This window comes from Staurois parvus, unplaced genomic scaffold (genome assembly GCF_062004578.1).
Source record: "Staurois parvus isolate SC_StPar_1 unplaced genomic scaffold, SC_StPar_1.0 ptg000213l, whole genome shotgun sequence".
In the NCBI taxonomy this organism is placed as follows: Eukaryota; Metazoa; Chordata; class Amphibia; order Anura; family Ranidae; genus Staurois; species Staurois parvus.
This window is the reverse complement of record NW_028318009.1, coordinates 116,560-141,590: the sequence shown is the minus strand read 5'-3', so window position 1 is coordinate 141,590 and position 25,031 is coordinate 116,560. Positions and strand designations below refer to the sequence as shown.

At 47.1% G+C, this 25,031-nt stretch overlaps 1 long non-coding RNA gene across 4 annotated transcripts in view; it reads right to left on the bottom strand.

Annotated features, from left to right (window-relative positions):
• The window catches only part of LOC149460983 (uncharacterized), a 43,624-nt gene extending 19,353 nt beyond the window's left edge, over window positions 1-24,271 (bottom strand). Inside the window, exons 1-2 of one of the 4 annotated variants that reach the window (XR_016312970.1) lie at window positions 23,661-24,271; window positions 12,839-12,952 (exon numbers count right to left, since the gene is read on the bottom strand). This is a non-coding gene — a long non-coding RNA (uncharacterized LOC149460983). Of the gene's footprint in view, window positions 1-11,642; window positions 11,742-12,838; window positions 12,953-23,660 lie in introns of those variants that run through there. The other 3 variants (XR_016312969.1, XR_016312967.1, XR_016312968.1) reach the window with 3 other exon arrangements.
• Between the last annotated feature and the right edge of the window lie 760 nt (window positions 24,272-25,031).

Below are 25,031 nucleotides of genomic sequence, written 5' to 3'. Positions count from 1 at the left end.
CCTGCTTTTGTGAAATTAAAAGTCCCATCATGCCTCCACCTTTGGGACTCATGCTTGTAACTGTCAATCTTACAATGCTTCATGGGCCATGTAGTTTGGGAACAGCTGGAGGGCTGCCAGTTTGACACCTGTGCTTTAAAGGATAAGTTAAAATTTTGTAACATGTTACACCCATATTCAGGTTACGAATGGATCTGACCCCTCCTCCATTGTGACAGCTAGCGGGGAAAAGAAGATCCCCACTAGCTATCACAATTTTAAAGAAATGCAGCCATGCGGAGCTCTGCCCACAGGGGTGCGTCAATCATTCAGTGTTCTGTGAATAAGAACACTACAAGTTCCGACAGCCTTTGTGGATGTCGGCTTGTAGTTCTCAGTGAACTACCATGGTGCTGTGGAGTGCCATAGTAGTTCATGGAGTCTTCCTGTCAGTGTACCTGCCTGCCGTACGGGATGTATGGACACACACATACACTGACAGTGGGCAGGAGACCTGCATGGCGTCAGTGGTCTGCTGATGCGATGCTTTAGAGACACCAGAAACAAAAATAATAAATGCACATTTTTATACCTGCAAAAAAAAAGCATAATTTTTTGTAAAAAGGTGAATTGATCGTTTAAGCTGACCGTACACTATAATAGAATTTCATTTGAAAAATGTTTTAACAACATTCATTTGACTTTGTAATCATTAGTGAGTTCAAATCGACATTTGTTTTTGACTGCAGTAACAAGAAAATTCCACAGCAATGGAGAGGATGGAAAGTGTCACAAAGTTCCAATAGTGTATAGAGTTCTGGTTCAGGAAGATCCAATCACTTCAAAATTAAATGTTAAAAGCAAGCATTCTGTGAAGTACTTTCAGATGAACATGGTGTGAATGTTCGTTCGGAAATGACCAGTGTGCAGCCGGATTTAGCTGCTTGACAGGTTCTCTTTAATGTCATCAGGGCTGGGACAGGAATGGGAAATTTCTCTTCTTTGAAAAAATAAGTAAGATCTGCAAATGTAATGAGAACCTACAAGCCAGTCGGGACTGTCAGACCTGGAGGGTGGGGGAGGTATTTTCCTGCACACATCTGACTTCCTTTCCTACAATCACACTGAAGGACATTGTGGAAGAATCCTGATAATCCTTCCTTCAGCCGATTGTAGAGAACAATCACATGTATAGACAACACACAGTCTACATATACACACCAATCAGCCATAACATTATGACCACCCACCAAGACATGAACTCTACTAGACCTCTGAAGCCATGCTGTGCTATCTAGGACCAAGCTGTCCGTAGCAGATCCTTTAAAGGCCAAGTTCACTTTTTTGAAAAAAATAACAAAAGCACAGATTTTTGCAGGAAAAAAGTGCAAGTATTTTTTTCACAGGAGCCTGCAGAGCATTGTACCTGTGATCAGTGGATGAGGTGTGCAATGACAAGCTCTGGAAGACACAGCCTCCAGCTTTCCTGCCCATACCTCTGTACAGGCTGCCAGTCTGGAAATAGAATACGGTGAGAAATCCCAGCATTCCCGGCTCAGTTTCAGCAAGTTCCCAGTGTGTACAGATCAACGTATTCAGTGATCGTCGCTCTACAACTCAGCAAGGTGCCATGTATGGGGGGTGTGGTCACCGGGGCGCGTCCACAGCGAGGAATTCTGCTTGTTGCTACAGTTTGGACTTTATACTCGGCTCCTTGAAATGACCTCTGAATGGGCCAATCTGGGAAAAGAGCCGGGATACACCATGGACTGATGGCGACCTCTGCTGGACAAACATTATATTGAAGCCACTGCAGATGCCTACAGATCACCATTGGTCTGATGGGGACCTCTAAATAAAATTGAATAACTCGAGCGCTAACTATGGTGAAATAAAAACAAAAAATTACAACTAAATGCTGTAACCGCTAGTGTACACAACCCATGTCTCACTGGGGCAAATTATACAATCATAATGTGAAGTGAAAAAATGCTGCGCTACATGAAGCAATGGCACAAACCATTATATAACCAAAAAACAAAGTGAAGAAATAAATATATATTAAAAGAAAATATAGTAGAAAAATTATTAATATTGAAATAAAAATATACATAAACAATATATATATAAAAATATATATAAAAAACAAAAAACACACCAAAAATAAAGAATATTTTTAAGTGTGAATCAAACAAAAGTCATTCAAAAACTCAAATTCAATCAATAAAGTGTTCTTCAGTGAACCCTCCTTTGGATAACGAATAATATGTGCATCTGTCATCAATTCCCGTGCAAAGACATCCTCCACCATATATCCGCTCACCTCACGCAGTGTGACCTCACATTATACAATGTTACGGTCTAACTGTAAGGGACCGCCCGGCGGTACCACTAGCACTCCACTGGTCGGATGTTCCCAGCGCACGGAGTCTAAGCCCCAGGGTACTTGTTCACCAGGGCCCCTGATGGTGGGGATGGACTTGGAGTACCCCAGGACCAGGTCGTGACTACTGAGGACACCCGTCAGTGGTAGGGGTATTCGCCAGGGGCTCCCACGGGAGAGAGCCAGGTATGAGGAGGTCTGGAGACCCCGTAGAGAGGGACGGATGGATGGATGGCTGAGTAGGAGCAGGGTCATACAAGCCGGGTCGGTAACTATGGGGACGGTGCGGTACAGAGCAGCGGGCAGAGAATAGTCGGGTCACACGCCAGGTCAGCAACAGCAGGTCAGATCCAATAGGGGGCATACAGGAGAGAGGTCAGGCAAGCAAGGGTCAAAACAGGAGAAAACAGCAAGGTCAGGGCACAATCCGGGTCAGCAACTTACTTCAAACAGGTTCACAGGTTCACAGGATACAAAAGACCAAAAGGCACTGAATGACAGCTCAGGGCCGTTTAAATATCCCGCCCTGCGCTGTCATTGGTGCCAGGCGCGCGCCCGCGGTCACTACTGCGCATGCGCGAACCTGATTGCCGCGGTCGGCCAAGTCCCGGCGCTCGCGTACAGGGAGGTGTACTGCGCCTGCGCCGGGACCAGCGGCGCGACGATCCCCGACATTGCCCCCCCCCTACGGGCAACCTCCGGATGCCCACCCGATCTCTCCACCACGGGTGATCACGAAGAAACTCCCGGACTAGTCTAGGTGCGTGGACATTATGAGCCGGTTCCCAGGAGTTGTCCTCAGGACCATAGCCCTTCCACTTAATTAGGAATTGGGTCTGGGCCCCCCTTCTTCGGCACTTAAGGATCGTTTCCACCTCAAATTCCTCTTGTCCTTCGACCGTTATGGCCTCAGGGGGTCTGGATTCTCGTTCTGGGAAGGCATCTGGGACCACTGGCTTCAGCAGAGATACATGGAAAACTGGATGAATTCTGAATGTGGCCGGAAGGATCAGCTCATATGCCACTTCGTTGACCATCCGCTTTACCTGAAAAGGCCCCACAAATTTAGGTCCCAATTTTTTCGAAGGACAAAGCATCTTTAAGTTGGTTGTGGCCAACCACACCTTCTGCCCAGGCCGCAACGCCAAATCCCCTCTTCGTTTCTTGTTAAACTCCTTCTTATTGTCCTCTTGGGCCCGAGCGATGGCTTCCTGGAGTAATTTGTTATTGACGGAGAAGAAGGTCAACGCATCCTGCGTGGCTGGAACTGAGCATTCAGAGACCAAGTCAGGGAGAAAGACAGGGTGAAACCCATAATTCGAAAAGAATGGGGACTGCCCCGTTGCCGAATGGCTTGCGTTGTTATAAGCGAACTCCGCCAGGGGTAAAAGAGACAGCCAATCATCCTGCAGGAAAGACGTGTAGCAACGCAAGTATTGCTCCAGGGTCTGGTTCGTCCTCTCGGTCTGACCGTTGGTCTGAGGGTGGAACGCGGAGGAGAGGGACAACTTGATGTCCAGGGCCTTGCACAGAGCCCTCCAAAACTTAGATGTAAACTGGACCCCTCGATCAGAGACGATGTCCTCGGGTACTCCATGAAGTCTAACGATCTCCCGGATAAATATTCGCGCCGTCTCAGTTGCTGACGGAGTCTTCCTTAGTGGCACGAAGTGAGCCATCTTGGATAGGCGATCAATAACTACCAGAATTGCTGTGTGGTCTTGTGACGGTGGGAGCTCGACTATGAAGTCCATCGCGATCTTCTGCCAAGGCCGTTCGGGAATCGGCAAAGGTCGCAACAGCCCCCAGGCTTTGCTCCTTGACGGTTTGCTCTTCTGGCAGATGGTACAGGATCTCACGTAGCGCTTGCAATCCTTAGCCATGTTTGGCCACCAAAACGAGCGCCGGAGAAGCTCCAGAGTCTTGACTGGGCCAAAGTGACCCGCCAGCGGGTGATCGTGGCAATGCCCCAAAACCAGGGTCCGGACTTCCTCAGGTACCAAGATAGAATCCTCCTTCCACAGGAGTCCCCCTTTGTTCTGGAGGGATACCCCAACTGGGGTTGGTGTGGCCGTAGATGCTTCTATTAACTTGGAGCGAAGGTCCGACTGGAGCGCCAAGAAGTTTCCTGAGGACAAGATAGTGTCGGGTACCAGTTCTTCTTCGGAGTCCTCAAACATACGAGATAGCGCGTCAGGCTTCGTATTTTTAGATCCGGGCCTGTAAGTAATATGAAAATTGAATCTGGAAAAGAACAGGGCCCATCTTGCCTGCCGTGGGCGTAGACGCTTGGCAGTCCTCAGATATTCCAGATTCTTGTGGTCTGTGAAAATCAATATAGGGTGTGAGGCACCTTCCAGCAGGTATCTCCATTCTTCTAGCGCTGCTTTGATAGCCAGCAGCTCTCGATCCCCGATATCGTAATTCTTCTCTGCTGGGGTGAGTTTCCTCGAGAAGAATGCTACGGGATGGAGTAACTCTTTGGTGCCTTTCCGCTGAGACAGGATGGATCCTACCGCATTCTCCGATGCATCTACCTCCAAGATGTAGGGCAGGGCCGCGTCCGGGTGGCCCAGGATGGGTGCCGAGGTAAACAGCTTTTTCAGAGCTTCGAAAGCTTTTTGAGCCTCTGGTGTCCATTTGAACCGGGTTCCAAGTTTGGTTAGTTGGGTAATGGGGGAGACCAGACCCGAGAAGTTTTTGATGAACTTCCGATAAAAGTTCGCGAACCCTATAAACCGTTGGACACCTTTTTTGTCCGTGGGTTCAGGCCAATCTAAAATTGCAGAGACCTTCTGGGGGTCCATCGCGACCCCCGCAGTGGAGATAATCAGGCCTAGGAACGTGATGCTAGATTGCTCAAAGCAACATTTCTCTGCCTTAGCATATAACCCATGCTGCCGCAATCGCCCCAAAACTTTCGCCACATGTATCCTATGATCCTCTAGAGAGGGTGAAAAAATTAGTATGTCGTCCAAGTAGACGATAACGAAGACATCCAAAAAATCCCTGAAGATGTCGTTCACAAAGTGTTGGAAGGTGGCTGGTGCATTGCACAGCCCAAATGGCATGACCAAGTATTCAAAGTGGCCAAACCGGGTACGGAAAGCAGTTTTCCACTCGTCCCCCTCTCTTATGCGTACCAGGTTATAGGCCCCCCTTAAATCAAGTTTTGTGAATATGACTGCAGCCTTTAGGCTCTGAAACAGTTCTGGTACCAATGGCAATGGGTAACGATTTTTTATCGTGACCCTGTTCAGCTCCCGGTAGTCAATACAAGGTCTCAGGGTTTTGTCTTTTTTCTCCACGAAGAAGATTCCCGCTCCTGCTGGAGAAGTGGAGGGGCGGATGAATCCCTTCTGGAGGCTGTCCTCGATATATTCCTTCAGGGCCCCCAATTCAAGCTCAGATAGGGGGAAAATACGCCCAAAAGGGATTTCAGAGCCTGGTAACAGGTCGATTGGACAGTCATACGGGCGGTGGGGGGGCAGAGTGTCGGCTCCCCGCTTACTGAACACATCCAGGAACCCATGATAGGCTGCGGGAATAACCTGTTTCAAGTCGGAGTCTCCTTCGGAGCAAAGGAGAACTCGGGGCCCCGCGGGGCCCGAAGTGCGACAATGTTCCCGACAGTATGGGGAAGGGAACGAGATTGACCCGGTCTCCCAGTCAATCTGGGGGTTATGGGCCCGTAACCATGGGAGCCCCAGAATGACTGGGAAAAGAGGTGATGCAATAGCGTCCAGGCGGAGGAACTCCTGGTGCTGGTTGGCAATGATAGTGGCAATGGGGGGAGTTTCCTGATTAACTACCCCCGATTTTATCTGGGAACCATCAGCCAAAAAGATGTTGAAGCCCTTCTGTCTGTGTTGGAGAGGGATACCCTGTTGGTGAGCAAACTCTAGATCCAGGAAACAGCTGCATGCCCCCGAATCAACTATGGCTGTCACCTCCACGATCTTTCCTGGGAGCTGAAAGGAGAGGGGCACTACTAAGTATTGCGAAGGACAGGTATTGCTAACAGACAAGGAAGAAAAACGGGTGCACTTACTCATTTTTTGAGGGCAGGATCGCACCATATGACCAGCTTCACCGCAGTAAAGGCAGAGGTTCTGGGCTCGTCTGCGCTGGCGTTCTTCCGGTGATAATTTAGGCCGCGCCAGACCTAGCTGCATAGGTTCCGGAACATCTCCTGGTGGTGGGTTCTGGATGCTTTGTCGGGTTGGTGGGCTGGGGCCTAGGAATGGACCCCAGGTATTTCCGCGACCCTGGCCGGACCTCTCAAGCCTGCGTTCCCGCAGTCTTCGGTCAATCTTAATTGTCAGGGCAATAAGGTCTTCTAGAGACTCGGGAACCTCCACCCGGGCCAGCTCATCTTTCAAGGGATTGGAGAGTTCCATACGGAACTGGTGCAATAGAGCGAACTCATTCCAGCGTGTGTCCCCCATCCACCGCCTGAAATCAGAGGCGTATTCCTCTGCCGCCCGCCGGCCCTGTCGGAGCGCATATAAGGTCGCTTCGGCAGAGGCTGCCCGCTGTGGGTCATCATACAAGATGGCCATTGCTTCAAAGAAACTATTGACCGATCCCAGGTGAGGATCATTGTTTCCCCTTAGCCGGTGGGCCCAATCCTGGGGTTCACCCTGTAGTAGTGAAATAATGAATCCTACCTTCACGTTTTCGGTCAGGAAGGTACGGGGTTGTAGCTCAAAGAACAAGAGACAGGAGTCGCGGAATGACCGGAAGCGTGTGCGGTCCCCGTGAAAACGCTCCGGTAGGGGTACTCGGGGTTCTACCATAGGGAGCGGGGAGGAAGCCCCTGAGGCTGGCTCCTGAGCTACCAGGGCCGGGGGTGCAGAAACCGGGGCCTGTGGGGCAGGATCAGAAATAGAGCCAGTCTGGATGCGATTCTCCAGCTGCATGCATCTGTCCTGCAGGACCGTTACGGCCTGCGTCAAAGTAGCTAGGTGCCTGCAAATTTCCTCTAACGGGGAGGGCCCTCCTCTAGGCTCAGTCATGGCCTTTTGGTACTGTAAGGGACCGCCCGGCGGTACCACTAGCATTCCACTGGTCGGATGTTCCCAGCGCACAGAGTCTAAGCCCCAGGGTACTTGTTCACCAGGGCCCCTGATGGTGGGGATGGACTTGGAGTACCCCAGGACCAGGTCGTGACTACTGAGGACACCCGTCAGTGGTAGGGGTATTCGCCAGGGGCTCCCACGGGAGAGAGCCAGGTATGAGGAGGTCTGGAGACCCCGTAGAGAGGGACGGATGGATGGATGGATGGATGGCTGAGTAGGAGCAGGGTCATACAAGCCGGGTCGGTAACTATGGGGACGGTGCGGTACAGAGCAGCGGGCAGAGAATAGTCGGGTCACACGCCAGGTCAGCAACAGCAGGTCAGATCCAATAGGGGGCATACAGGAGAGAGGTCAGGCAAGCAAGGGTCAAAACAGGAGAAAACAGCAAGGTCAGGGCACAATCCGGGTCAGCAACTTACTTCAGACAGGTTCACAGGATACAAAAGACCAAAAGGCACTGAATGACAGCTCAGGGCCGTTTAAATATCCCGCCCTGCGCTGTCATTGGTGCCAGGCGCGCGCCCGCGGTCACTACTGCGCATGCGCGAACCTGATTGCCGCGGTCGGCCAAGTCCCGGCGCTCGCGTACAGGGAGGTGTACTGCGCCTGCGCCGGGACCAGCGGCGCGACGATCCCCGACACTAACTGCACTTTTGGTCCCATATGGACTCAGAAGATCAGCTTGCTGAATGAGGACTCCAAAGTAAGCTCCCTCCTGATAAACGTCTTTGTATCAGCCGTATTCCTCATTAAAAAGAACTCCACATAGTGCTTTATCCTTTATAAACTTTTATTCATCAATTAAACATAAGAAATGCACTCATGTTCCGGAGGTGTATATTGCACCAGGTATGATGAAGACCCAGTGATGTACTGATTAGACACAAGGTGGCAGTATCATCTCAGCAGCAGAGTCCTGTACATGCTCAAACCAGACCCCATCCGTAATGTAATGCAAGGCAAAGCACGGGCCCACTTAATGAATGCTATTGCCTGCTGTAATGCCGTTTCAAGAGCCGTTTGTAGAGTACTACAAGCCGCTATCCCCATGAATGGCAATGTCGTGATGTCATCCGCACACTCCTCCCTTACGCGTTTCGTTACTAGTCACGTTACTTTATCAAGGGGATACGATACGATTGGTTGTAATACTCTGTAAACGGCTCCAGGAATGACATTACAGCAGGCAATAGCATTCACTAAGTGGGCCCGTGCTTTGCCTTGCATTACATTACGGATGGTGTCTGTTTTGAGCATGTGCAGGACTCTGCTGCTGAGATGATACTGCCACCTTGTGTCTAATCAGTACATCACTGGATGTTCATCATACCTGGTGCAAAATACACCTCCGGAACGTGAGTGTATTTCTTATGTTTAATTGATGAATAAAAGTTTGAAAGGATAAAGCACCATGTGGAGTTCTTTTTAATGAGGAATACGACTGATAAAAAGATGCTTATCAGGAGGGAGCTTACTTTGGAGTCTTTTATTCATCAATTTAACATAAGAAATATACTCACGTTCCGGAGGTGTATATTGCACCAGGTATGATGAAGACCCAGTGATGTACTGATTAGACACAAGATGGCAGTATAATCTCAGCAGCAGAGTCCTGTACATGCTCAAAACAGACCCCATCCATAATGTAATGCAATTGTATCCCCTTAATAAAAAAAAATGCAGCTACAGCATACATCAAATGGCACCCTCTAGTGGTAAACAAATTATATTGCAGTTACTGTATTTCACCATCTGTTAATATGCTTTCTGGTGGTAAAAATATATTGCAGGTAACTGCAGTGGACTACAAGACGACTCCTTACATCAGATGTCCCTATCAGAGCACCTCCTTACACCTGGTGTCTCATCAAAGTGCCTCCTTACACCTGGTTTCCCATCAGAGTCCCTCCTTACATCTGGTGTCCGATCAGGGTCCCTCCTTACACCTGGTTTCCCATTAGTGTGCCTCCTTACATCTTGTGTCTCATCAGCGTCCCCCCTTACACCTGGTATCCCCAATATGTCCCTGCTTACATCAGGTGTCCTCATCTGAGTGACTCTTTACATCTGGTGCCCCTATCAGAGTCTCCTTACATCTGGTATCCCTAGCGCCTCCTTACATCAGGTGTCCCTATCAGAGTGCCTTACATTTGAAGTCCCTTCAGAGTCTCTCCTTACATCTGGTGTCCCATCAGAGTCCCACCTCACATCAGGTGACCCATCAAAGTCCCTCCTCGCATCAGGTGACCCATCAGAGTCCCTCCTTACATCAGACATCCCATCAGAGTGCCTCCTTACATCTGGTGTCCCATCAGAGTCCCTCCTTGCAATTGGTGTCCCCAGCAGCATACCTCTTTACTCCTGGTATCGCCAGTAAGTTCCTCCTTACATCAGGTGTCCCCATCAGAGTCTCTCTTTACATCTAGTATCCCCATCAGAGTCCCTCCTTACAACAGGTGTCCCATCAAAGTCCCTCCTTACACCAGGTGTCCCCAATACGTCCCTCCTTTACATCAAGTGTCTTCATCAGAGTCTTTCCTTACATCTGTAATCCCCAGTAAGTGCCACCTTATATGACCCCATCACAGTGCCTCCTTACATCAGGTGTCCCCTTCAGAGTGCCTCCTTAAATCCGCTGTCTCATCAGAGTCACTCCTTACATCAGTCGTCCCATCAGAGTCCCTCCTTACATTAGGTGTTCCCATCAGGGTCCCCCATACATCTGGTATCCCCATCATAGTCTCTCGTTACATCGGCTGTCCCCATCAGAGTTCCCTTTTACATCTGGTATCCCCAGTAAGTGCCCCCTTACATGAGGTGACCCCATATGAGTGCCTCCTTACATCAGGTGTCCCCTTCAGAGAGCATCCTTACATTTGGTGTCCCCTCAGATTCTCTACTTACATCTGGTGTCCCATCATAGTGCCCCCTTACATCTGGTTTCCCATCAGAGTCCCTCCTTACAATTGGCGTCCCATCAGAGTCCCCCCTTACACCTGGTATCGCCAATACGTTTCTCCTTACATCAGGTGTCCCCATCAGAGTCTCTCCTTACATGCTGCATCCCCCGTAAGTGCCTCCTTACATCTGGTGTCCCCATCAGAGTTCTTTCTTACATCAGGTGTGCCATTAGAGTCTCTCCTTGCATCTGGTGCCCCAAACAGCATCCCCCTTACTTCAAGTGTCCCCATCAGAGTGCCTCCCTACATCTGGTGTCTCATCAGATTCCCCCCTTACATCTGGTGTCCCCAGTAAATGCCATCTTACATCTGGTGTCTCCTTCAGACTCCCTCCTTACATCAGGTGTCCCATCAGAGTCCCCCCTTACATCTGGTATTGCCAGTAGGTGCCTCCTTACATCAGGTGTCCCCATCTAAGTCTCTTCTTACATCAGGTTACCCCATAAGAGTTCCCCCTTACATCTGGTATCCTCAGTAAGTTTTCCTTACATCTGGTGTCTCCATCAGAGTCTCTTCTTACATCGTGATCCCTCCAGAGTCCCTCCTTACATCAGGTGTCCCAGAAGAGTCTCCTTACATCTGGTAACACCAGTAAGTGCCTCCTTACATCTCGTGTCTCAATCAGAGTGCTTCCTTATACCTGGTGTCCCATCAGAGTCTATTCTTGCATCTGGTGTTTCCATCAGAGTGCCTCCTTACAACTGGAATTTCCAGTAAGTACCTCCTTACTTCAGGTGACCCCATAAGAGTCCCACCTTACATAAGGTGTCTCCACCAGAATCCCTCCTTACAACAGATGTCCCCATCAGAGTCTCTCCTTAGCTGTATCCCCACTAAGTGCCTCTTTACATCTGGTGTCTCCATCAAAGTGCCTACTTACATCAGGTGAACCCATCAGAGTCACTTACATCTGGAGTCCCCATCAGAGTCTCTCCTTACATCAAGTGTCCCCATCAGAGTTCCCCTTTACATCTGGTATCACCCGTAGGTGCCACCTTACATCAGGTGTTCCCATTAGAGTCTCTCCTTAGCAATTTCCTCCTTACATAAAGTGTCCCCATCAGAGTGCCTCCTTACATCTGATGTCTCCATCAGAGTCGCACCTTACATCAAGTGTCTCCATTACAGTGCCTTCTTACATCTGGTGTCTTTATCATAATGCCTTGTTACATCAGGTGTCCCTATCAGAGTCCCTCCATACATCCGAGTTGTCCCCTCCCCCTTTCCCCCAGTACTCACAGATCACTCTCTGCAATGAAGGCAGCTGCTCCTTCCTCTTTACAGTCATGTGATAAGCCACATGACAAGGGAGGAGAGGAAGGAGGACAGACTGTCTTCACTCCTCTGCAGTCCAGCACTGAGACTGAGGGGAATGATCAGTCCAGTGTTGGCTCCCTAGAGCCTCCTGCAGGCTGGAGGGAGGAGAACACCTAATCCTCTCCAGCAACCTTAGGTGTGGTCTCAATGGGGTTTATTTACTAAAGCTGGAGAGTCCAAAATCAGACTCCCTTCTGCATAGAAACCAATCAGCTTCCAGGTTTCATTGCCAAAGCTTCATTGAACAAGCTGAGGTTAGAAGCTGATTGGTTTCTATGCAGAAGGGAGTCTGATTTTGGACTCTCCAGCTTTAGTAAATAAACCTCAATGTGTCCAGTTTTCAGGTGGGCTGAAAACTGGACTCATAATCCAAAACCCAGGCTGTCTGGGTGAATCCCGGGCAGGTGGCAAACCCTACTTAACAGGTGATTGCAATGCAAAGATCCCTCCCTCCCTTTGGTGTTCGGGGCACTTGAATATCATCATCCAGCCCTGAATCTTACTGCTGTGTGTCGTTCTCCGGACATTACAGGTTGGAGATCGATTTTGCGCACACAGGGGTGGGAGCGCTGCTCGAGCTGGGTCTGCCTGCTGTCATCATGATCGGCATGGCAATTACAGGAACGACGCACTGTGTGTCTCTCCGTCCAGCAGCTGAAAGCCAGCGGGAGGGAGAGCAGAAGAAACAGGCTTTCAGTTGCTGGAGGGAGAGACACACAGGGCATCGTTCCTGTAATTGCTGTGCCGATCATCTTTCCTGTCTTGCCCATATATCACTTCCCTGCTGCCCAGGCCCCCCTGTGGGGGATCAGTGGTAAGCCCCCTATCGGTGGCCCTGGGTGCAGCTGTAGCACCTGACACATCATCTATCAGTGCGGTGTCTGCCGGAACACAGTGGGACAGACACTGAGAATGACACAAGGTGTACAGGACAAGAGAAGTGTTAATGGACACAATAGTAGCGCCCAATGTTGCTGGCAGTGAATGCAATAATAGCCTCCAACATTGGTGTCACTGAGTGCAAAAGTATCCCCCACTACTGTTGTCAGCACTATTAACTCCCCATCACATTGCTGCTCACTGGCAGTGAAAGTTAACCCCCATTGAAGAACACTTACCCATCACAGCTCCTGCACCGCTCTCTCCTAAGGCCAGAATTTTGCTTGTACTATGGGTGTGTTTGTCGTGAGTTTCCATGTCGCTCATGTGTGAATGCAGCCTGATATGTATACCTAAAAAAGTATAAAATCCTCATAAACTATAAACTCTGTGAACCAACTTTAGGCCTCATTCACACCTGAGTAACGCTTGTTCTGGGCCTTTTTTTGCGTGACAGCACAGGACAGCCTATTTACTTGAATGAGCTGCCCTATGTGTGGCAAACGTGCCAAAGTAGCTCCTACACCATTTTTTTTTTGTTTTGCAGTGGGCTTTGTACAACCACAACCCACATTTTAAGACCGACTCATAGTAGATGTACTGCTTAGACGGCTGCACTGTGCAAAAGCACATAAATATACATGATTTGCACTTCTCGGCAGGGAGTGCACATACCGTCCTACCCGCAGTGTCATTGGCTCCCGAAGATGTCAATCACCAGGTCCCGGGCCAGTTATTCATGGTCGGGACTCTGATCAGCAGAGAAGCTGACAGGGGAGAGATCTGAGTCTAAACAACACAGATCTCTCTCCTATCAGCAGGAACATGTTGCAAAGCAGAGAGATAGAATGCAGCACATTCCCTAGTAAAACACAGCAAAAACAGCACACAGTTAACCCCTTCCTGCCAAGTGTCATTAGTACAGTGTCAGTGCTTTTTATTAGCACAGTGGATAAATGGTTAACACTTCTGCCTGGCAGTACTAGGGTCATTGGTTCGAGTCCCAGCCACGGCACCTCCTGCCTGGAGTTTAAATGTTCTCCCTGTGCCTGCATGGGTTTCCTCTGGGTACTCCAGACTCCCACACTCCAAAAACATGCTGGTAGGTTAATTGGATCCTGTAGAAATTGGCCCTTGTATATGAATGTGAGTTAGGGACCTTAGATTGTACACCCCTTGAGGGTTAGGGACTGATATGAATGTACAATATATATGTAAAGTGCTGCGTAAATTGATGGCGCTATATAAGTACCTGAAATAAATAAATTAGTACTGATCACTGTATTAGTGTCACTGGAGATGTCAGTGGCAGTTAGTTTGTGTCAGAATGCCCGCTACAGTTCTGCTATAAGTCACTGATCACCCTCAATACTAGTATAAAAAAATAAACAGTATACCATTTGTAGACGCTATATCTTTCACTTAAACCAATTAATATAGACTTATTTGGATATTTTTAGTACCAAAAACATGTAGCAGAATACATTTTGGACTAAATTTATGAAGAAACTATTATCATTTTTTTTTAATTGGATATGTTTTATACCAAAAAGTCAAAAATATAATTTTCTTTAAACTTGTCGGTCTTTTTTTGGTTATAAATAAAAAACACAGAGGTGATCACATACCACCAAAAGAAAACTCTATTTGTGCAGAAAAAAATGACATGAATTTAATTTATGTAAAGTGTTGGTCAAGCAATTGTCAGTTAAAGTAATATGGTGCCGTATTGCATCTCCCATCCTCTGGAACTCCCTACTCCAATCTCCTTGACTATCTCCTACTATGTGCACTTTTAGGTGGTCCCTGAAAACTCATCAATTCAGGGAAGCCTATGCTGCCTTCAGCTAACAAATGAATCTTTTATTTCTCCCATCAGTTGATCCCTCACAATTATTACCTTTTGTTCCACTTGCCCCTCCCTATTACAATGTAAGCTCCCAGGAGAAGGGCCTGCCTAACCCTCTTGTATTGTCTTCATTTATATTGTAAAGTGCTGCGCAAAATACACTGATGTCAGTGCTATTAACTCACCCCTGACATTGGTGGTCACTGGCAGTGAAAGTTAACCCCCATTGGTAATCACTTACCCATCACAGCTCCGGCACCTCTCCCCAGGCCGGGATTTTGCTTGTACTGTGACTGCATTTTTCCTGCATTTCCATGTTGCTCAGGTGTGAATGCAGCCTGATACAGTATATACAGTTGCAAGAAAAAGTATGTGAACCCCTTGGGATTACGTGGAGTTTTGCATGAATTGGGCATAAAATGTGCTCTGAACGTCATCTAAGTCACAACAATAGAAGAACACAGTCTGCTGAACATAATACTACACAAACATTAGATGTTGCCATGGTTTAATTGCACATAACATGTAAACATTCACAGTGCAGGGAGAAAAAAAGTATGTGAACCTTTGGACTTAATAACTGGTTGACGCTCCTTTGGCAGCAATAACCTCAACCAAACGTTTCCTGTAGTTGCAGATCAGACCTGCACAACGATCTGGAGTCATTTTGGACCACTCCTCTTCACAAAACTGTTTCAGCGTAGCAATATTCTTGGGATGTCTGGTGTGAATCGCTCTCTTAAGGTCATGCCACAGCATTTCAATCGGGTTGAGGTCAGGACTCTGACTGGGCCACTCCAGAAGGCGTATTCTGTGCTGTTGCAGCCATTGTTTTGTTGAATTACTTGTATGCTTTGGGTCATTGTCCTGTTGCATCACCCATCCTCTGCGGAGCTTCAGTTGGCGGACAGATGGTCGTACGTTTTCCTGCAAAATGTCTTGATAAACTCTGGAATTCATTTTCCCATCAATAACAACAATCCGTCCAGGCCCTGAGGCAGCAAAGCAGCCCCAAACCATGATGCTCCCTCCGCCATGTTTTACAGTGGGGATGAGGTTTTGATGTTAGTGTGCTGTGCCTTTTTTCTCCACACATAGTGTTGTGTGTTCTTCCCAAACAACTCAATCTTGGTTTCATCTGTCCACAGTATATTTTGCCAGTAGTGCTGTGGAACATCCAGGTGCTCTTTTGCACACTTCAAACGTGCTGCAATATTCTTTTTGGACAGCAATGGCTTCCTCCGTGGTGTCCTCCCATGTCCTCCATTCTTGTTTAATGTTTTTCTTATTGTAGATGTGTCAACAAAAATGTTAGCATGTGCCAGAGATTTCTGTAGGTCTTTAGCTGACACTCTGGGATTCTTCTTTACCTCATGCAGCATTCTGCGCTGTGCTCTTGCAGTCATTTTTACAGGACGACCATATATATATATATATAATATAATATATATATTTATCCCACTGTGATTGGCAAAGTGAGGAGCTGTATCTAATATACCCCGTTTTCCATTTTAAAATAAAGATGAAAAAGGTATATACCTGAATAGTACAAGATCTACCTGAATAACGGAAGAGATCAAGGATCACCATAGTACAGTGTGCTTTTTTTTGCTTTTTTTTTTTTTTGGGTTAAAAGAAATAAATCGGGCAAGGTGACTTTCAATAGTATGGAAGATTTGAAGAGTTAAGGGGTCATTATTATACAACGCAGAGTTCAGGGGTCAGCAATAAAGAAATACAGAGTGCAGGGGTCAGGAGTAAGTAATGCAGAGATCAGTCATATGTAACACACATTATTATTATTATTATACAGGATTTATATAGCGCCAACAGTTTGCTCAGCGCTTTACAATATAAGGGAGACAGTACAATTACAATACATTTCAGTACAGAAGGAATAGGAGGGCCCGGCTCGTGGAGCTTACAATCTAAAGGAAGGGGGAGGTGATACAAAAGGTGATAGCTGCGGGAGATTATCTGGTGGAGGTGATTCAAGTACAGTTCTTAGGTGGAGGTGGGGTAGGCTTCCCTGAAGAAGTGAGTTTTCAAAGATCGCCTAAAGGCAGACAGGGTGGGGGCTGACTGGACATGCTGTGGTAGGGAGTTCCAGAGGATGAGAGAGGCTCTGGAGAAGTCCTGGAGGTGAGCGTGGGAGGAGGTGATGAGGGAGCTAGAGAGGAAGATATCATGGAGGAGCAGAGTGGGAAATTTGGGCGGTATCTGTGGATGAGGATGGTGATGTAGCTAGGGGCAGTGTTGTGGATGGCTTTGTAAGCTGTGGTTAGTAGGGGTCAGAAGTAATGCAGAGATCAGTCATATGTAACGCACATTGCAAGGGTCAGAAGTAAGTAGCAGGGCAGCATTGTATGTATGAACAGCCTCGCAATGTTCAGTCTACAACAGAGACATGTGATCCATGCCTCTAGTTCAGGAATAACCCAGGAGGGGGCAGCTACTGTGTATAGATGGGGGAAGGTGTCAACTAGAATGTGTTCTTTCATAGTTCAGGCTACAAATTATCACCTTGAAACAGCTACACATAAGGGAGGGGTGCTTGGCTCCTGAAAAAGCACTGGCTGGGTGCTGGAGGACAATGTTTGCCACATGCGCACTGCAAACTATGGAGAGGGTGGCACCCGGCTCCTGAAACTGCAGCCCTGGCTTGTGGGCAGGAGTAGAGGAGGGCAAGTCCCAGAAGGACCTCTGCACGGAAACTGGTTCCTTTCCAGTCATCTGTCCATCCAAATATTAGCTGAGGGCACGACAAGGTTGGCTGCAATTTACCGGTCACATGCCCGCAAGCGACAAGAAGATCACAATCGACAGGCTGCTGACCCCCGCTATAAAGGCTGAGACCAGCCAAACATTGTATTTCTATTTCTTTTGGAACCTATCAAGATGAATCACCCATTGGCTTCTTATATGGAGCAAGATCTCCTTATCTCCTCCTTTTTTTCTGCCTACTTAAGCTCTATCTAAAGCCTTTAGTTTTTTTTTCTTTTTAAAGTGATAAACGGCATTTTAATTGCAAGCTGGCATGATAACCGCTTCTCAACCGCCCTATAGCAGAACTACTGCTACAGAGAGACAGGGCACGCAAAATCACGTATATATACGCGACTTTCAACTTCCGAGGAGGGGGCATGCATCGCCCTACACGCGTCGCCATTGGTGGCTACAGATGTCGATCACCAGGTCCCGGCCGGAGATTCCCCATCGGCACCCGGCGATTGCCGAAGAACAATGACAGGGGAGAGACCTTTGTGCAAACAACACAGGTCTCTCTCCTGCTAGCAGTAACATGCTGTTGTGTACTTCTCTGCACAGCAGAGAAATACACAGTTACATGTTTCCCAAGTAAAACATACACAGCACATACAGTAAAACACAGCACACAGTTAACCCTTTGATCACCCCAGATGTTAACCCCTTCCTGCCCAGTGTCATTAGTACAGTGTCAGTGCTTTTTATTAGCATTGATCACTGTATTAGTGTCATTGGGATGTCAGTGGCAGTTAGTCAGTTCCCCCCCCAGTGTCAGAATGCCTGCCGCAGTCCCGCAATAAGTCGCTGATCGCCGCCTATCCTAGTATTAAAAAAAACCCCCAAAAAACAACAAATTCCAGTACATATACCACCATTTGCAGACGCTATAACTTTCACGCAAACCAATTAATTTACACATATTGGGATTTTTTTTTTCAGCAAAGATGTATAGCAGAATACATTTTGGCCTAAATTTATGAAGAAATTTGATTTTGAAATTTTTTTTACTAGATATGTTTTATAGCAAAAAGTCCAAAATATATATATTTTTTTCAAAATTGTTGCTCTTTTTTTGTTTATAGCGCAAAACATAAATGCAGAGGCGATCAAATACCACTGAAAGAAAGCTCTATTTGTGGGAAAAAGGACATAATTCTCATTTGGGTGCAGCGTTGCATGACCGCGCAATTGTCAGTTAAAGTAATGCAGCGCCGTATCGCAAAAAATAGCCTGGTCAGGAAGGGGGGTAAATCTCTGCAAGGCAAGTGGTTAAATATTTTAAAAGAAGTTTAATCCACCTGTTTTTTTAAACATCAAATGTATCTGGGATTCTGGATTTTTCCTGCACCCTGCTAGACAGTAATGGAGGGGGTGGGTGGGAGTGAGGAGGGCTTTTAAATAATTTCTTCAGATTCAACAGTTAGAGCAATGTGCTGTCAAACTAAAGGACTGTGGGTGGAGGGGTGTGGCCAGGGGCAGACTGACCATTTAGAAACTCGGGCACTGCCCGAGGGCCCAGGGTGAGTAAGGGGCCCCATGAGATGCCCCTGGTACCTATTTCATAGACTTTTTTGAGTTTGGCAAGGACACAGGGGCCCCATGATCCCCCATTGCCCAGGGGCCCCATGAGTTGTCAGTCCTCCCCTGGGTGTGGCTATCCACTGATAGGGCTATTACAATGCCAAGCAGCTTCAGCACCAGCAGCAAGACTGACAACACAGCAGTGAATTCACTGTGGAAGGAAAGTGTTGTCATCCTATCACGGGAAGTGCCTATCTAAAGGTTCTACTGGCAGGCTCAAGATGTATTTATAAAATTCTCCAGAGGCCATCTATAAAAACCAAAGATCAGTCTTACCGATATGTGCATGCGACATCATATATAGGTGATTTTAGAGTGTGACCATAGTTCGTTAGGGTCCATTCACACCAGGTGCAGTGGAACTACGAAGGGTGGCTATTCCCCCCCAAACCCCACCATACGCCAAAGCAAAATGTCTTGTCTCTGGTGTGGCCGGCTGTACATTTTTCCAGCTCAGGCACTGCACACTGGCAAAACTTAGTGAGATGTCACTGTATTAAATTTCAGTAGTTCATTAATAAAGAGAACAGTGTGATGTGCCGGGATTGGCATATCGGCGCTGAACTGATCACACCACACACCAGCAGATGGAACACACTGTAAGGATGTAACGCAGCGACTGGTGTGAATGCATCCTAAAGGCTACATTCACCTTTTAAAAAAATGAGAGGGTGGGGGTATTTGTACCATATTACACCCAGGGGCGGACTGACCATTTGGAAACTCGGGCACTGCCCGAGGGCCCGGGGTCAGTAGGGGGCCCCATGAGATGCCCCTGGTACCTTTTTCATAGGCTTTTTTGAGTTTGGGCAAGGACACAGGGGCCCCATGATCCCCTATTGCCCGGGGGCCCCATGAGTTATTATTGTACAGTATTTAATAAAGTGCCAATAGTTCGCTCAGCGCTGTACATTACAAAGGGGTACAGAACATGTGACAGAACAATACAATACAATGCAAAACATGAGGGGATCGAGGGCCCTGCTCTTTCAAGCTTACAATCTAGGAGGGAAGGGATGGTGGCACAGGAGGAAATGGCTGTGGGGGATGGAGTGGTAGGAAGAGTGGAGGAGGTCGGTCAAGTTAGCAGGGGGTGGGGTAGGCTTCCCTGAAGAGATGGGTTTCAGGGTGCACCTAAAGGAGAGGAGAATAGGTGATAATCTGATGGGTTGGGGCAGGGAGTTCCAGAGGATGGGTGACACCCTGGAGAAGTCCTGGAGGCGGGCATGGGAGGAGGAGACCAGGGAACTAGAGAGAAGGAGGTCTTGTGAGGAGCGGAGTGTGTGTGCTGGGCAGTACTTGGATATTAGGTCAGTGATGTAGTTCGGGGCAGTATGGTGGACGGCTTTGTACGTCAGTGTTAGGATTTTGAATTTGATCCGTTGCGCAATCGGAAGCCAGTGGAGGGATTGGCAGAGGGGGGTGGAGGAAACGGAGTGGTTGGAAAGGTGAATGAGTCTGGCAGCCGTATTCAGGATCGACTGAAGCGGGGATAGCCAGTGGCGAGGCAGGCCAGTGAGGAGGGAAATGTCAGTCCACCCCTGGTTACACCCTAAATTCAGGTGTAACATGTAATCTGGTGCAAAAGATGAACTTAGCCTCTAAGATCCTGTTCATATCTTGAACCCTTTAATTTTGCTGCATGGGCTTGGAAGAAGACCTGCTTACGGCATCTTTGGTTGGTTTCCAGCAAAATATGTGTTCCACATAAAACATACGATACATATTTGGTGGTCATACTTTCTCTGTTGTACTCTTGGAGCTATAACATCAATTAAAAGTCCAGCAGAGAGAGTGGGACCCACTCATAGTGGCAAAGCTGGGAACTAAACCACAGGAACCGTACAGCCATTCATGAGATATAGAAGACATTGGTGGGTGGATTATTTCTCTGACAAACAATAATACATCAGTCTTTAGTGCCCACCGCTCTGTCCCACTCAATTCAAACATTGTCAAATTTGGGCCAAAGCCTCAGTTTCACCCATCTGCGGCCCATAGATCAGTACTAATTCACCAAGTGACCTGAGACCTATACATTGTGCAGTACAATGAATGGACTGGACATACCTTCATCTCCCGACACTGAATCATGCCATGCCATTGGTTTTTGTATATAAACGGCCGGACGGTGGCAGTGCAGGATCGGGTGGCCATTTATAAATGGCCTCCCCGCACCCTGCTTGTGCGCGCACCCTGCTTGTGCGCGATCCGGTGCCCACTGTGTCCTCACTGATCGTCGGACGGGACCTCTGTACGAGGTCCCGATCATGTGATCACTGATTGGCCAATCAGTGATCACATGCAAAGTAGTAAGCAAGATGTCACTTGTGACCAGGGGCGGACTGACAACTCATGGGGCCCCCCGGGCAATAGGGGATCATGGGGCCCCTGTGTCCTTGCCCAAACTCAAAAAGCCTATGAAAAAGGTACAAGGGGCATCTTATGGGGCCCCCTACTGACTCCGGGCCCTCAATAGAAGATCATGGGGCTCCTGTGTCCTTGCCAAAACTCAAAAAAGCCTATGAAAAAGGTACCAGGGGCATCTCATGGGGCCCCCTACTGACCCCGGGCCCTCGGGCAGTGCCCGAGTTTCCAAATGGTCAGTCCGCCCCTGCTTGTGACATCATTGCTTACTACGTGTGAAATCTGTGAATGATCACAGAGGTCACATGGTACAAGGCTATTCCCAACAGCCTTGTACCATGTGACCAATCACAGCTCTCACAGTATTTCTCAATGACTGCAAGAATGCAGACAGAGAGAAAGAGAAATGATTGCTTTTGCATCCTATATGGGTGTAAAAGCAATCAGTGTGAAAAAAAAAAAAATCTTCATCACCCCCCACAAGTAGTACAGTGTCACCATGGTATGTAAAAAAATAAAATAAAATTAAAAAATAATAATATAAAAAAATAAAATAAAAATGTAAAGAAACTGTTTAAAAATTATAATTTTTGGTTATAAACTAATTTGGATTTTTTAAAATAAAAAGATAACGGAATAAATTTTGGCCAAGATTTATGATGAAATATTATTCATTTGCAAAATTTAAAAAAAAAACACTTTTTTTCAAAATTTTTGGACATTTTCATTTACATAGCAAAAAAAATAAAAATCTCAGCGGTGAATAAATACCACCAAAATAAAGCTTTATCTGTCTCAAAAAAATGGTAAAAAATTAATTTGGGTACAGCGTTGCATGACCGCACAATTGTCAAAGTGTGATAGCGCTGAAAGCTGAAAATTGCCCTGGTCAGGAAGGGGGTAAAAGTGTCCAGTCTGGAAGTGGTTAAAAAAAAGGTGTTGGAAACCTGACAATAAATCAAAAATGAAATGAATGAGTTCTGAACTGAACACCTCCCCCTCTCCTTTTCTCCATAACATAAGGGACAGTGTTCTTTAGTCCAGTAAAAGAGAACTGGGCATGGCTGACAACAGAAGTTAGGAGCTCACTAAATGTATGGCGGTTTATCTGGTACTTTTTATGTACTTGCAGTATTTTTAAATACAGAGAACCCTATATTGTACGCCCCTTGAGGGTTAGGGACCTTAGATTGTACGCCCCTTGAGGGTTAGGGACCTTAGATTGTACGCCCCTTGAGGGTTAGGGACCTTAGATTGTACACCCCTTGAGGGTTAGGGACCTTAGATTGTACGCCCCTTGAGGGTTAGGGACCTTAGATTGTACACCCCTTGAGGGTTAGGAACCCTAGATTGTACGCCCCTTGAGGGTTAGGGACTGATATGAATGTACAATATATATTTAAAGCGCTGCGTAAATTGACGGCGCTATATAAGTACCTGTAATAAATAAATGTTCATGTATTGCAGATACACACTGAATAGGATTTTTCTTCCCCTGATATGCACTTTACAGGATAGCGCTGCTAAAAGCTCAGTTATCCTTTAGCCATTTCAGGTCCGGACACTTTCACCCCCTTCCTGTCCAGGCCAATTTTCAGCTTTCAGCGCTATCACACTTTGAATGACAGTTGCGCGGTCATGCAACACTGTACCCATATGAATTTTATATTTTTTGAGACAGATAAAACTTTATTTTAGTGGTATTTATTCACCACTGGGATTTTTATTTTTTTGTTATATAAATGAAAAAGTCAAAAAATTTTGAAAAAAAAAAGTGTTTTTCTTATAAAAGTTTGCAAATAAATAATCTTTCTTCATAAATATTGGCCAAAATGTATTCAGCTACCTTTTTAGTAAAAAAAAAAAAAAAAACCCAAATTAGTTTAAAGCCAAAAATTATAATTTTAAAAAAACTTTGTTTACATTTTTAATTTATTATATTGTTTGTTTGTTTTTTTTAACATACTGTCACCCTAGCAGTACACTGTCTCCATATTGACACTGTGCTACTTGTGGGGGTGATGAAGATAATTTCTCCTTCTCTCTGACCAATCAGTGATCACATGAATCGGGACCTCAGAGGTCCCGTACAGCGATTGGTGTTCTGCTGAGTCCGGAGGACACAGCAGGCACCGGATCGTGGTGCCGCCCGCTCCCATGGAGTGCGCATAGGCAGTTTATGACACGTCAACCCGTCCGGCCGTTTATGTACATGGGCCGGATGGGAAGTGGTTAACTGCCTGGATGCATTTGCCTGCAAAAGAAGTCAAAGTTTTTTTTTATCAGTCTGCTTGTTCTAGGTCAGTGACCTGAAGTTCTGCAGCTACTGGACTGGCATGACAGTGAGGCAGCGAGCAATATCAGGTGAGGTTAGCAATGGCAGCCTACATACATACATACATACATACATACCTACATACCTACATACCTACATACCTACATACATACGCCACAACCGATTTAACAATTACCTTACATACAGATGTAGGAAAACTTACATTTATCTTTCTCCTACCATGGTTTTTCTCAACAATTTCAACAGCATTCATTAGTTTTCTGAACTCTGAAGGGGTTTTCACCCTGAAATTGTGGTCGATTCCCAGGAGAGGGGGATTCTTACTCTGAAACCCACAATGCAACAAAACAAGTTAAGGTGTTATTCATTATTCCCTATCAGACATTATAAGGTTTTTACTCTCTACTTTTGCAATGATGGATTTTTGTCATGGTGTGTTTTTTTCGCTCCATAAGACACACCTAGATTTTAGAGGAGGAAAACAACAACAAAAATATTCTGAACCAATGGACTGCAGACATAGTACAGGAGATGACCAGAGACTGCAGACATACTACAGGAGATGACCAGAGACTGCAGACATACTACAGGAGATGACCAGAGACTGCAGACATACTACAGGAGATGACCAGAGACTGCAGACATACTACAGGAGATGACCAGAGACTGCAGACATACTACAGGAGATGACCAGAGATTGCGGACATTGTACAGGAGATGACCAGAGACTGCGGACATGGTACAGGAGATGACCAGAGACTGCGGACATAGCACAGGAGATGACCAGAGACTGCGGACATGGTACAGGAGATGACCAGAGACTGCGGACATGGTACAGGAGATGACCAGAGACTGCGGACATAGTACAGGAGATGACCAGAGACTGCGGACACAGTACAGGAGATGACCAGAGACTGCGGACACAGTACAGGAGATGACCAGAGACTGCAGACACAGTACAGGAGATGACCAGAGACTGCGGACATAGTACAGGAGATGACCAGAGACTGCGGACATAGTACAGGGGATGACCGGAGACTGCGGACACAGTACAGGAGATGACCAGAGACTGCAGACACAGTACAGGAGATGACCAGAGACTGCGGACATAGTACAGGAGATGACCAGGGACTGCGGACATAGTACAGGGGATGACCGGAGACTGCAGACACAGTACAGGAGATGACCAGAGACTGAGGACATAGTACAGGAAATGACCAGAGACTGAGGACACGGTACAGGAGATGACCAGAGACTGCGGACACGGTACAGGAAATGACCAGAGACTGCAGACATAGTACAGGAGATGACCAGAGACTGCGGACACAGTACAGGAGATGACCAGAGACTGCGGACATAGTACAGGAGATGACCAGAGACTGCAGACATAGTACAGGAGATGACCAGAGACTGCGGACATAGTACAGGGATGACCAGAGACTGCGGACATAGTACAGGAGATGACCAGAGACTGCGGACATAGTACAGGGATGACCAGAGACTGCGGACATGGTACAGGAGATGACCAGAGACTGCAGACATAGTACAGGAGATGACCGGAGACTGCAGACAC